We start from the raw sequence: 15,086 nt of genomic DNA, 5'->3' as shown, positions 1-15,086 counted from the left end.
TGCCTAGAGGACAGCACCAGGGTGTGAAGGGGGCAGGAAGGAGAAGCAGGCATAGGCCCTACCATAGATCCTCTACAGGGACCTTCATTTCTAGCTCTTAGCATTATATGAATACCAGAGGAATGTGTGCAACTATCCATCCCTACATCCTTACTCTGCCTATATGACAAACCCCTTTCTCTTCTGGTCTTCTGGTCATATAACTCTGTAATGATAACCTTTGCATTGCTTCTTCTATACAACCTTAAGCCTCTCCATTGCTCTCTAGGTAGCCCACAACTTTAACTCTTCAAGACTATGGTATGTATGGTGCTGGCATGAGCAGCACATATATTAAAATTGGAACAATACAGAGAAGATTATCATGGACCCTACGTAAAGACGACATGCAAATTAGTGAAGTGTTCCATATTTTTTTAAGTACATGAGACACAGCAGTCAAAGACTATAGTAATCTACTGTTTGATAAACCCAAAGTCCCCACCTTCTGGAATAAGAACTCATTATTAGACAAAAACTGCTAGGAAAGTTGGAAAATAGTATGGAAGAAATTGGGTATAGATCAGTATCTTACACCATATGCCAAAATCAAGTCTAAATGGGTGCATGATCTAGGTATAAAGGCTGATACTGTAAGCAATCTGGAAAGCAACGAATAGTTTACCTGTCAGATTTATGGAGAAGGGAAGATTTTATGACAAACAAGAGTTAGAGAGCATTACAAAATGCAAAATGGATAATTTTGATTACATTAAAGTGAAAAGTTTTTGTACAAATAAAGTCAATGTAACCAAGATTAGGAGAGAAGTGGAAAATTGGGAAAGAATTTTTACAACCAATATCTCTGATAAAGGCCTCATTTCTAAAATATACATAGAATGGAGTCAAATTTATAAAAATACAAGTCATTCCCCAATTGATAAATGGTCAAAGGATATGAACAGTTTTCAGAGGAAGACATTAAAGGTATCTATAAGCATATTAAAAAATGCTCTAAATCACTATTGATTAGAGAAATGCAAATCAAAACAACTCTAAGGTACCACATCTCACCAGTCAGATTGGCTAAGATGACAAAACAGGAAAATGATAAATGGTGGAGAGGATATGGAAAAACTGGAATACTAATGCATTATTGATGGAGTTGTGAACTGATCCAACCATTCAGGAGATCAATGCCCAAAGGGCTATAAAAAAAAGTTCATACCCTTTGACCCAGCAATACCACTCCTAGGGCTGTATCCCAAAGAAATCACAGAAGTGGGAAAAGGATCCATAGGTACAAAAATATTTATAACAGCCCTATTTGTGGTGGCAAAGAATTGGAAATCAAGGGGATGCCCATCAATTGGGGAATGGCTAAGCAAGTTGTGGTATATGAATGTAATGGAATACTATTTTGCTATAAGAAATGAGGAGCAGACGGACTTCGTGATAACCTGAAGAGACTGATATAAACTGATGCTGAGCGAAGAGAGCAGAACCAGAAGAACTTTGTACACAATCACAGATATGTCATACCTGTGATGACTAACTTTGATAGACTGGACTCATCTCAGCAATACAAGGTTAGAATACAAAGACTCATGATGGAAAGGGATATTCACATCCAGAGAAAGAACTACAAAGTCTGCAGACTGAAGCAAGCTATTTGCTCTCTCTCTTTCATGTTTTGTTTTGTTTTGTCCCTTCTTTCTCATTATTCACCGCATTGGTTATAATCCTTCTTTACAACATGACTAATGTTCAAAGTGAAGGTATTTGTAGAATCTATATTTGATTACATCCCACCATGGGGGAGAGGGAAAGGAGAGGGAGGAGGGAGAAAATTTAAAACTCAAGGGATTATGGAACTGAATGTTGTAAACTAAAAGTAAACAAATAAATTTAAATAAAAAAAAAGACTAGGGTATGCTACAACTCAGAACAAGAATATCACCAGAAGAATATTGTTTAAAGTATAGTCCTTTGTTTTAGGAAAAAGCTTATGACTATTAAAAGCACTGTACAATACCCTAAAGGCAATTCACACAATTCTCTTCCTATTTAATTTTGTGTCCCGGTTATTACCCACCATCAACATCTGCCCAGGATTCATGTACTGACTAACCAGCTTCGTGGATTACCCAACAAACTGCATATCATAGTTTGGGAAATAATCATATAATGCTATATATTTTTAACACCAGGAAATTCTTCTCTCCAAGGAATGTGGATATTACCTGTGTTACAATGAGGGACAAAATGCTCAGTGGACAGTAACACACAGGGGCACAACCTTCACCCTCATTTTTTCATATAGTGTGTTAAAGTTTACAAAACACTGTCTCCATAGCAACCCTGTGAGATAGGGTTATAGCCTCAGATTACAGATTAGGAAACTGAGGTTCAGAGAAGCAACTTGTACATAATCACATTGCTAGTAAGTCTTAGAACAAGGATTTCCAATCCAGATATCCTGACTCCAAGTTATACAGTACCATACTGCTTCTTTGATTTACTCACAGGAATATCTTGCTAGGGTCTACAGGCCTTTTCTATGCTCAAGAGAAATAGGATTGATACAACCAATGTTGCTAACACCTGACCATCATGGATTGTGCCTTATGGGAAAAGTTTGTACATACTTTTTTAGAAAAGCAAAAAGAAGGAAACAATATTGACCCAGAACTGATAATGGTTTCAGGGAGAAATGAAACTTATTAGTAGATGTATGGGGGTGGCAATGGAAAAGAGGCCATGACTTCTATTTTTCTACTATAGATATGTCTCTAAATGTCATGGACATAAAATCTGCCCAGCCCAGTTCCATTCTGGGCTCTTTCAGTCACACCCTTTCCATCTGTTCAAGGATCAAAAACAAAATTGGGTCTCCATTAAGTTGAGATTCAGCCTGATTTTACTCTTTCCTTTGGGAACTATTCTACTTAAGTATCCAAAATCCTTTCCATAAAAAAAGACAATATTTCCATCACCACTTATTACTGCTGAACATCATATGAGTCAAATAAAATTTTCCAAATTCAACTTCTTGGCATTTTACTTATGTCCTTAGTGATTTAGGTTTATTTTCCAATTCTCTTACAAAAAGGGAGAATTCTTTTTATCTAGCCCTTGATCCCCTCATTTGCTTTTCTATTTAGCTTGGGATCTCTATCATTAGGCACTTTGATCAGGGTCTTTTCCAACATAAAACATCACCCGGAGAGTTCCTCAGATGAGCTAGACCTCTGCCCTACACCTGAGTACTCCTAGTTAACCCCAGTATTGCAGAGCTAGTATTCAAACTGTATACAATGCTTCCTCTTGCAAGCAGGTGGTGCTGTGGACAGAGTGCTAGATATGGAGTCAGTCAAGACCTGAATTCAAATTCAGTCTCGGACACATTCTACCTGTATGACCTTGGGCAACTCACTTAATCTCTGAAGGCTTCAGTTTCATCATCTGTACAATGGGGGTAATAGCACACACTCCTAGGATTGTTGAGTGAGCACCAAATGAGACAATATTTGTAAAGCTCTTAGCACAGGGCCTAGCACATAATAGCTATTTAAATGCTAGTTATGATCATTGTCATCATCATTATTATAATAATCTGTTTATAATAAGAATGTTTTGTGGTCAGAGGACAACCAGGCCATCCCAGGATCATTAAGTATACTTCAAACAGTGATGCTATATGGACATACTTCCTCTCTACTTGACCTTAAGATCTATTTCCACTAGTTTTCTTACACCTGATTTGAACTCTGTATGCCTAGCCCGAGTTAGGAAGAAATCTACCAGAAGAAGAGCTGAATGATATTCTTTGACAACTGTCCCTGTCCCACCTACACTGAACTCTAATTTTGACTTTGTCCTCTGGATTCATAGTACTTAACCCCTTTTTGTATATAAACTGATGCCCTATCTCTGTGACCCCTTGGTTGTGACCTCAGTGTACTGCGCACTGTACCATCAGTCATACTAAACTATCCCAGTTCCTAGACCCTTTTAGTATCTTCTGTCCCACCACCACCCATAACCTAGCACTGACAATAAAGGAAGAGGCAAAAAATCTTTCCTTGAAGCTCCTTTGAACTCCAGACTGAGACTCTGATTAGAGAAGCCTCTATGTTTTAAAAGACCATCCACTTGCTTGTGATCATTTCATAGGGAGCCTGTTTTGTCATAGGGCCTGCCAGAATTCTAAATGAAATACAACCAAAACTTGGAGGGAAGGAAGAAGGAAAGACTATGTTTGACTATTGCATAGCCCACTAATGCTAGTCATTGGTTCCACAGAAACATGCTAGGTAAAAAAGATGTTACAGGATGCAGCAAGTTCTAGCACAAATGTTATAAATAGGTGACTAGCCAAACAATATTATCTCAGAACTTTATAGGGGTTTTGTTCTAATGTATAATGCTGTTATTGTAAAACAACATTGATCAGGGCAAACTTATCCAGTGATGATTACTAAGCCCCAAATCAAACGAGCCTATGATTCTATATTCAAGTTCACAGCACTACTGGCAGAGACAAGCTGGAGTGGGAACAGAAGCCTTAGATGCATCTGGTTTCTTGGGAGAATAATAGCTAACAATAATATCTAAAATTTATAGATCACTTTTTTTAGAGGCAATCACTTAAGTGACTTGCCCAGAGTGACACAGCTAACAAGTATCTGAGGTTGGATTTGAATTCAGTTCTTCCTGACTCCAGGGCTATTCTCTATCCATTGTTCCACCGATCTGCCCCTAGATCACTTTTGATCAAATCTCATTTGATCCCCACAAGAACCCTGTGAGGTAGGTGCAATTATTATCCCCATTTTTACAAATGAGGAAACTGAGGCTGAGAAAAATTAGTAATTTGCCCAGTGTCACAAAGCTAGGAATTGTCTGAGGCAGTATTTGAACTCTTATCTTGACTCCACTTTATCCATTAGGTTGGGTCTGATAAACAGTAAGAGGATTCAAGCTGAAGAAGGAAAAGAAAGAAAAGGAATTAGGAAAAAGAAGTTTGGGGTTTTTTGAAATCACAAAGAAAGTCAAAGGCTGAATTCAAAGAGGAAAAATTTGAGAGACCTCAAAGAGAAATAAAAGACTCACTGGAGCAAAGATGTGATGTACACTGGAGTAGAGTGGGAATGCTTGGTATGGAGCAACCAATGAGTCTTTTAATCATCCCTTTCATTTACCTCCAAAATCTTCTCTCTCTGTGTGGTGGTGATGGTGAGCAAGGATGCTATATTTCATAGGCCTTTCTCCTGCAGAGGAGATTACAGCATGTCAGTCTGCTAATTGGAGGTCCTAGCTCTTCCAGTCTCCTCTTTCAGTGACTTTCTGCATCTCAGCAATAGTCTTCTACTGAGAGTCTCTCTTGAGACACCTGCCACTTTGCCTTCCTTGGGAGATACTGAGATTTGTAAGCTTCTCCTATACAGGAAATGCTATAACTCTCCTCTGTCAGCATTCTTAGTATTAATCGTTTTTGATAGGGATAGAAATATATAATGAGAATATCTATGAAGTTTTATTCATTCATTCATTTATTTATCTATTTATTTATTCATTTATTTATTTATCTATTTGTTTGTTTGTTTGTTTGTTATTTATTAAGCTTTCCTTAGGCAAGCATCTCGTTCGGTGGCTATGAAGCTCTCTTCTCCTTAACCAGAATAGACCATAGGATACAGAGAAGTCTACGCCAAGATCAGCCTGCCATTAGAATTCTTATTAGAAGTCTTCTACTACCTAGTTTTCTCCCGAATCATTCTATTAACATTAACCTCGACTCAAATTAATTTCCTTGTTGGTTCTGTTTTCTATGAGTCACTCAGGTCAAGTGTCAAATAATTTATCAGAAAACCCATTTAATTCTCATACCCTATCTATTTCATCATGAAGAAGGATTAAATGACATAATGGTACTAAAATGATATTATAATCACCCCCATAAACCCCTCTATTCTGTATAACTGGCATGTATTATCTAGAGAACTTCACTACTGCTCACTTTCCATTTTTGATCAAACCATTCATATCTTAGAGCTACTGTTTGTTCCTTTATAAAATGAAGGGCTTGGCTAAATGACATAAATGTTTTCATCTAACTTCTAAATTATAAGATTCTATGAGGGCATGTGCTTGAAACTTATGAGTAATGTCTCAGCTTACGAATTGCCCTTGTTGGGTTAGGTTGAATATTTGTTGTGTTAAGTTGCTTCAGTCATGTGTGACACTTCATGACCCCGTTCGGGGTTTTTATAGAAAAGATACTAGAGTGGTTTGTCATTTTCTTCTCTAGCTCATTTTATTGCTGAGAAAACTGAGGCATACAGGGTTAAGTGACTTGCCTGGAGTCACAGAGCTAGTAAGAATCTGAGTCCAGATTTGAACTCAAGAAGAGTTTTGCTGACTGCAGACCTGGTGCTTAAATTCCTTACAGTGTCCTTCCTCCCACCCTCACAGCATGCTCAATCAACAGTGAATTGGATGTGTAATAAAGGAGCCCTTCCAAGCAACTTTAGAAAAGACATAGATAACCTCTGACTCCTTCCTGATGCTAATCTTGATGAAAGGGTTCAAAATATATTGTGACAAAAAAATCTTTTAATAGGCTTCTGAGAAGGAACTGAATAGATATACTAAAATAGCATTCCTTGACCCTCAACTATTTCTTCTTGTTATCATAAAAGTTAAGGGATGATGATTCTCAATGCAGAAGCAGGGGAAAGGGAGTTGAGTGTGATTGTCAAGGTGCCAACAAGTTGAGGAGCTGATGTATGAGAAAGAACAAAGGACTGAGGAGCTTGCTTCCAAAAGGTGCAGGATTTAAAGAGCTTGGCAGTGACCTACATAGGGCACAATGCTAGGTTTTATGCCCTGGCTAAGGAATTCTTTTCTGTGCTCAAAGTGCAACCTAGTCTTTCTCCTAGCAAAGAAGATGCAGAGACTTGAAGAGCTCCTCTCCACTTTCCAAGTTATTCAGAAAAATGATGTGTTCTTTATTTAGCAGGAAAAACAATGTAGCATCCCCTGAGACTACTTCCCTGCACTCAAACTCACAGTATCCAGAGGGGAGATTACTGCTGCTTTCAGGGTTCTAGGGGTAAGTTCAAGAGGCTGGGTTTTCTTTACTCAAGTCACCACTGACATGCTTCCCCCTAACAATTAGCCATTCAGATGTAAATCGGCTTTTACAAAAGGTATTTACTAAGCAGGTATAATAAGAACAGTTGGTAGGGGGTGGCTAGGTGACAGTGAATAGAGAACCAGCCTTGGAGTCAGGAGGACCTGAGTTCAAATCCGACCTCAGACACTTAACACTTACTAGCGGTGTAATTCTGGGCAAGTCACTGTAGCAGCAAGCACCCCAGCGTCTCCAGGGTGGCTGCTCACACAGGTTCTTGGATCTGCTTTGATAAAGGAAAGCAACTCAAAATGGGTTAACAAGCTTACTTTAATCAGTCAAACATGTATCGTTTACCTAGTTCAGGGGAAAGAGGTCAGCACCCCGAACTTCAGAATATACAGACAGAATTATCAAGACAGAAACAGATCAAGTAGACAGATTTCAAACTGTCCAACCATTACATCCATACCCAATCAACATTTGGGTTTCAAAGCTGGGGGGGGGGGGTGCTCTGGACAACGGCTAGCCCAGAGTTTCATCAAATCACAGAACACTTCTCAAAGTGAGCTCCAAAACAAAGCCTCACATCAGGCCTTATATAGCCTTCTCCTGGCTCACAGAATGTAACAACCTTATTGACCCACTGGCCAATCAAAAAGTATCTACTGAAAAACAAGCCTCCCATCCCAGGCTCCAGGTGCACTTTAGCCTAGGGGCAGGAAGATCTTCAAATTTACATTCCCATTACAGTCACTTAACCCCAATTGCCCCTCCAAAAAAAAAAAAAAAGAGCAGTTGGTACAAAACATTCCTCCCAAAAACCTGCAGCATACCCTTCAACAAATACACACAAGGTTCTTGATGAAAGCAGCTCCAACACAAAATACAGCAATGGCGAAGAACATATGTAGGGAACACGTGTGGCAAAAGGGCACCCTTCACTACTGGATTTTGTGGATTCCATTCGGAGTTCCCCTTAGGTTTAACTTTCGGTTGAGCTTCAAAGATTAATGTCTTTCTAGAGTCCACAGTTGGCATTTCTCTCTGTCATAAGGGGGCTCACCCTCCCTTAAGCTGCCACTGGCTTCTAGTGACTATCTTTCTATATCTGTCTGAAGTCACTTCTCCTGCCACTGGACACCATTTAGCTCAAACCATTAATGGGACCTCTGGATCTCCCAAATTCACAAGGTTGCATAGATTTTTTCATCTTAGAAAACTCATCTCCCCCAAGAGCAGGAGATAAATACAGAGATAGAAGCAACCAAGTGCTCACAAGCTGCCAAGGTCAAATAGAAGGCAGGGCTGCTGCCCCTCTCCCACCTGACTCTTGGGACCCAATCTATGTAGACCTGTTTCTTCTCAGTTTCAAAAGAAAACAGAATAATATAATGAAGGAGCAAGTTGCCCTTTTTGTATGCTAAGTTCCAGCCCAACAAGCCCTGAATCATCATTTCTTCCAACTCCACATCCAAGTCAAAGACTTTTCCTTGTTTAACAATAGTACTCCTTGAGTCATCAAGGCCAAAAGTAGGGTAGCACCAAGCTTCCATGTGGTCACTTGTATCGTACCCTAGAAAGAAACCTCTATACATATACTATGGACTGGTACCCACTTGGGCCAGTTGACATCTATTACGGTTTTTTTTTTAATGGAAGAAGGGTTTCATTGTAAAAACAAAGAAGAATCAAAAAATCAGTAAGTAGTAATTAAGCACCAGGCACTGTAGGAAGCACAGAGGATACAAAGAGAAAAATACAACAGTCCCTATACTCAAGGAACTTATATTCTATCAGGTGAGGTAATATGTCCATAAATAATTGTATAGAGAATATACACAAAACTAATCATAGTGAGTCATTTCTCCAACCTAACTCAGCATAGAGATAAAAATGATTTTATCTCGAATCCCGGGCTCAGACACTTAGCACCCACCCAGAAACACCTGGCGGTGTAACCTTGAGCAAGTTACTTAACCCCAATTGCTTAGGAACTTCCAGGTGGCTCAGCGAGTAAGAGCACTGGCTCCAGTGTTGGGATGACCTGGAAATCGAATCCTGGGCTCAGACACTCAGCACCACACCCAGAAATAACTGGCCATGTAACCTTGAGCAAGTTACTTAACCCCGATTGCTTTATTAAAAAATATGATTTTATAAAGATTTATAAAGATATGAAACTGCTAGAGGAAATAACTAGGGGAAAAAATGAGAGGACTAGGGGAGAAATAGGGGAAAATAAATGAGAGCAATGAGAACAAATTGGAAAGAGAGTTAATTGCTTGGGTGCCAATCCGTACTCAAGCAACAGACTCTTTAAAAATTAGAATGGTCCAAGTAGAAGCTAATGACTCTATGAGGCAACAAGAAATATTAAAACATTGTCAAAAAAAACCTGAAGAAAATAGAAATGTAAGGAATCTCATAGAAAAAACAATTCACCTGGAAAACAGAACAAGTAGAAATAATTTAAGAGTCATTAGGTTACCTGAAAACTTTGACCTTCCTGCCCCCCCCCAAAAAAAAACTTAGACATTATATTTTAAGAAATTATGAAAGAAAACTATCAAAATCTCTTAGAAACAGAAAGCAATATGAAAATAGAAAGAATCCACTGACTACCTCCTGAAAGTAACCTGCCGGGTACTTTATAGCTAAAATGTAGAGCTTTCAGGTCAAATAAAAAAATACAGCAAGTAGTCAGAAAAAAAAAATTCTAGTACCAGGGATCTACAATCAGGATCATTTAAGATCTATTAGACACCACTATAAAAAAAAAAGTAGAGACCTTGGAATATAATACCCCAAAAAGCAAAGGCTTAAAACCAAGAAAATTTCCCCCAGCTAAACCAAGTTGTATGGCAAGGGTAGGGTGAGAGGTGGGAGAATAGATCTTTTTTTTTTTTTGCTTTTTGGAGGGCAATTGGGGTTAAGTGACTTGCCCAAGGTCACACGGCTAGTTTTTGTGTTAAGTATCTGAGGCCAAACTTGAACCCAGGTCCTCCTGACTCCAGGCCTGGTGCTCTATTCACTGCACCACCTAGCCACCCCAGGGCACCTTTACTGAAATAGAGCCCTTCCAAGTATTCATGATGAAAAGACCAGAGGTACATAGAAACGTTGAAATACAAACACAGGAGTCAAGAGAAACATAAAAAGGTAGATATGAGTGAGCAAACATAAGAAACTAAAAAAGGATGAACTCTTCATATTCTAATCGGTATGTTAAAATTGTATCTTGTTTTTGTCCCCTTGACCACTCCCACACCCTTCTAGTTAGTATAGTAAATAAGTTTATAAATAGGCAGTATAAAGTAATAATAGCATGAAGTAAAATTGTGAAGGGGAACCTAGATATCACTTACAGACTGTCCCATAGATCAAAGGAGCATAATTTGCAAACTATATCACAAATTAACTAAAAATCACATCCTGAGACTATGTGCTAGATTAGGAGAAGTCATCTCTGCCTTGCCTTTTGGTCCAGCTTATTATCATGGTCTATAAGCCTTAGACAAACTCCAGACATTTGAAAGACCAATAAAACACAAAATGTTGCTAATAACTTTGAGTTGATGTGGATAAGTCAATGAACCAACCCTAAGGCAGCATGGATAAGAATTAGTCTGTCCCTTACCAAAATCTTATAAAAAGAAGATCCTAAATTCCTGTCCCTCAAGTATTCTTTCATCTCCTAAAGGTCCAAAATCCTATCCACGGTTATAGAAGTGACTCTGTCCCTTCCCATTCTCATGATATCTCCCTTACTCCACCACCCATCCCACTCCCCATGCCTTCTGCCTCTGTACCCAATCCTTTGTACCATTTGTCTCTGTACTTTCTGTGCCCTTTGCCCCTGCACTCTCCTTACTTTATTGCTGCCATTGTGGTCTTTCCTGGTGGGTACCCAAAGGACTGGGTGAGCCTGCCTCCACTGCATAATTCCATAAATTAATTAGCAATTTGTGTGGGAAGATGATATATATCCCTAGAACCCTATCATCATCAGGTTGTAACAGAAGGATTCAAAAAACTAGGAGTAGGTTTTGCTATGTTTTTGTGATCTTAAAAGAAAGAAAAGGGAAGAGGGAAAAATATGCTACAGAGTAGGAAAGGAGAAGAAAAGTGAGGAAAATTATCTCATAATTAAGTACATAAGAAGACTATATAGAAAATGGGGAAGGGTTGGAGGAAGCAGGTAACACCTGAAATTCACTTTCATCTGAACTAGTCAAAAGAGGAAAGAAAAAACACACATAAGAGTTGGGGGCAGAAATACATTTGCTCAATAGAAAAAAAAACAGGAGAAAAAGTGAAGAGAAAGCAGGGAATAAGAGAGAGAGTAGCTTAAAGGAGGGATTGATCCTAAATAAAACAGACTTTAACCATGAAGGATAAATAGCAAAGAGGCATTTAAAAGGAAAGAAAAAAAAGTATAAGAATCTGTGATTGGGCTCTGCAGTGAGGGAAATAAAAGAGGAACAGGAAAGAGAAGTAGATGATATTAAATTCTTATAGTCTCTCAGGAAAAAAAAAACAGCCTATAGGAAAATGGTTGAGGTGGCTGTGTTGGGAATGGGAATTTGAAGATCTTCCCTGCCCCTTAATAAGCCTGAGAGAATTTGAAGACCTTCCCTGCTTTGAAAATATACCCTGCCCCCTAATAGACTAAATGTAATCAAATGGAGCCTATAGTTGGAGGAGTTTGCTGAAGAGTGGAGCAGAGACCACAGGAAGCTGGGAGTCAGAGAAGCTAGACTGGAGGGAGGAGAGAACGCATCCGAGGGAGACAGTTAGGCTTGTGAGTAAATGTTGGTTTGTGGGAAGACTAAAGGATGCTGTGGTTCTCTGTGCTTTTATGGCTTATTAACTTCTTTGCTACTATGATGGAATCGGTTTACTGGTTTTGGGATTCGATTTTCTGGTGTCTGAATAAATATTTTGCTTCTGTCTTCTATATGAAGAGTCTGTTATATTTTTCAATTAAGCACTATGCAGGCATATTTATACTGACTATTGGCTCTGTGAATATTGCCTTGGCTCTACAGTGGCAAAGGTAGAAATTGAAATAAAAAAGAGGAAAAGAACAATTTATTAAGTTGTGAGAGGTTTTTCAAATAAAGATCACTCCCAGGGAGGCAGAGAAATAATCTATTCTGGGAGATGGGCACTTATAATAGGTCTGTTGTTATTTGCTGTGCTTCAGTCATTTTCAGTCATGTCCAACTCTTCATGACCCCATTTGGAGTTTTCTTGGAAAAGATATTAGAGTGGTTTGCCATTTCCTTCACCTCATTTTACAGATAAGAAAACTGAGGCATTTGTCTGTTTAAGGTTAAGTGACTTGTCCAGGGTCACATAGCTAGTAAGTGTCTAAGGCCAAATTTGAATTCAGAAAGATGAGTCTTCATAAATCCAGGCCTGGCATTCTATCCACTGAGCCACCTAGTTGCCCTTACAATGGGCATAATCTGCAATGAAAGGGAAATCCCATTCTAAATGACTACAAAATCCATAAAAAATATGAAGATCGATCTACCAAAACACATAAAATTCTTATGTATTCTATTATAGAGTACTCCTTTAAGAAATAAGGTACAAATAGCTAGAGGAATATGCAGTGCTCATGACTGGGTCATGCCAACATAATAAAAATATAATTAAAAAGTTAAAAATTTATAGTGTTAATGCTGTGCTAATCAAACTATCAAAGGAATCCACAGAAATTTATAAAATAATAAAATCCATTTTCAGAAATAAACTATCAAAGGAAATAATGAAAAGAGCTAGAAATTAAATGGGTATATCACTTCTAGACAACAAAGTATATTTTTTTAAAAGCAGCAATGATCAAAATCAGTTGGCATTACTTTTAAAAAGAAAGAGGTAGATCAAGTGAATGGATGCTTCAAATCATCAATATTAAGAGAAATGCAAATCAAAACTATGAGGTTTTGTTTCAAACCCTGTAAATTGGCAAAGATGACAAAAGATGGAAATAGTCAATGGTGAAGGGGTTGTGGAAAGATGGGCACACTAACACATTGTTAGTGGAGCTATGAATGGGTACAACCATTTGGGAATGAAATTTAGAATTATGCAAATAAAAATGATTAAAATATTCATATCTTTAGACCCAGAGATTTATACGTTTATTTACAAAGGAGGTCATTGATAAGAATAAAGTTCTGTTTTACATAAAAATATTTATATCATATATATCTTTATGATATCTATCAATATACATATACACACATATATATCTTTATGATAGTAATATTAAAGATAATACTAATGATGATGATGATGACGATAACGACATAATTTAGACCCAAGTCTACCAGAAACAAATTTATTTCATTTATACCCATATACACACATAGGTCATTTCCTGTATATAACTTGTTTGTATATACATATTAATTGTCTCCCCTAATAGATTTCTATATCCTTGAGAGTAAGGATTGTCTTTTGTCTCTTTTTGTATACTCAACACCTAGCACAGTGCCCAGCACATAATAAGCACTTAATAAATGTTTATTGGTTGGTTGATTGATTGATTGATTTCTAGCTTCCAGAGAGAGAGAGAGAGAGATGTCCAAAATGGCAGAGTCTCTCATGCCCTCCAACATAACTCTCTGCCATCCCAAAGAAGATCATAATATGTTAAAATACATTTAGGGGTCAACATTCCAGAGTAATTACCGTACAATTCCTTGATTTTGTTTTTTTGGGTTTTTTTGCCTTTTGGAGGGCAATTGGAGTTGTGACTTGCCCAAAGACCCACAACTAGTAAGTGTGTCAAGTGTTTGAGGCTGGATTTGAACTCAGATCCTCCTGACTCCAGGGTCAGTGCTCTATTCACTGCACCACCTAGCCACCTCTAACCTTTATTTTCAAAAGAGAAATACAGAGCCCAGGAGAGTTGTAGCAACAATCACTTAAGGGGTTGGGAAAGTTATTGTGCCTTATAGACAAAACTTAAGATTGTTTGTCGCCCATACTCCATTTCAAAGGAAGGCTCAGTTTTTGCTCTTTCCACATTCCCAAGGTAAAAGTGTAAACTGAAGAAATAGTATTTTCTTAATATTCCTAGAGAAACTAATAGATGGCTTTTTAATATGCTTCCATAGTAAACAATCAGAAACAAAGTGAATGCCCATTGATTGAAGAATGGCTAATCAAACTGTGGCACATGAATTTAATGGGATATTGTTGTGCTGTAAGAAATAACAAAATATGATGAATATAGAGAAGCAAAGAAAGATTTACATGGACTGATGAAGAGTGAAACAGAGTGAAAAAAATAATATATACAGTGACAATAACACAAATGGAAAAGTGAATTATTGTGATGGGAATACTACTGTACTATAAGAAATGACGAACTTGATTTTGGAAAAACATAGAAAGACTTGCAAGAAATACTGAAGAGCAAAATAAGCAGAACCAAGAGAATACTGCATACAGTAACAGCAATACTGTTTTAAGAACGACTTTGACCAAATAAGTTATTTTGACTATTATAAATATCCAAATTAACTATAAAGGACATATGAAGAAAGATGCTATCTGCATCCAGAGAAAGAACTGATAAATAGAAAATATGTATAGAATAATTTCATATATATTTATATGTACATATATATTTACAGTTTCATATGTAAACATCTTTTTTATTGTGCCATGCTATGGAAATGATTGTTTTTATCCATAAACTAAAAATAATTTTTTTAATTTTAAAAAAGGAAAGCCAACCAAAAAAAATCACAGGTGAATATTGCAAAATTTAAATTATAAAGAATAAACAGGACTGGAAAAAAAGAAATAATGAGAAGATGCTCCCACACCACCCCTTTGTAGAGGTGGGAGATCCACAAGTGTTAAATATTTGTAGATTTTTTCAATGTATTAGTTATGCAAATGTTTTTTTCTTTTTCCTTTTTTTCTTTTTTGTCTTTTAAAA

General features: G+C 37.5%; 1 non-coding gene across 1 annotated transcript; it reads left to right on the top strand.

Moving 5' to 3' along the window:
* The first annotated feature begins 309 nt into the window (after window positions 1-309).
* On the top strand, window positions 310-416 carry LOC138144398 (U6 spliceosomal RNA). Its single transcript, XR_011163936.1, has one exon. It is a non-coding gene; the product is annotated as a U6 spliceosomal RNA (small nuclear RNA).
* Window positions 417-15,086: the final 14,670 nt, after the last annotated feature.

The sequence above is a fragment of the Petaurus breviceps genome, unplaced genomic scaffold (assembly GCF_028583685.1).
Source record: "Petaurus breviceps papuanus isolate PSGF00001 unplaced genomic scaffold, PetGlider_PUasm1.0 138, whole genome shotgun sequence".
NCBI classification, from domain to species: Eukaryota; Metazoa; Chordata; class Mammalia; order Diprotodontia; family Petauridae; genus Petaurus; species Petaurus breviceps.
This window is presented reverse-complemented; position numbering and strand designations above follow the sequence as displayed.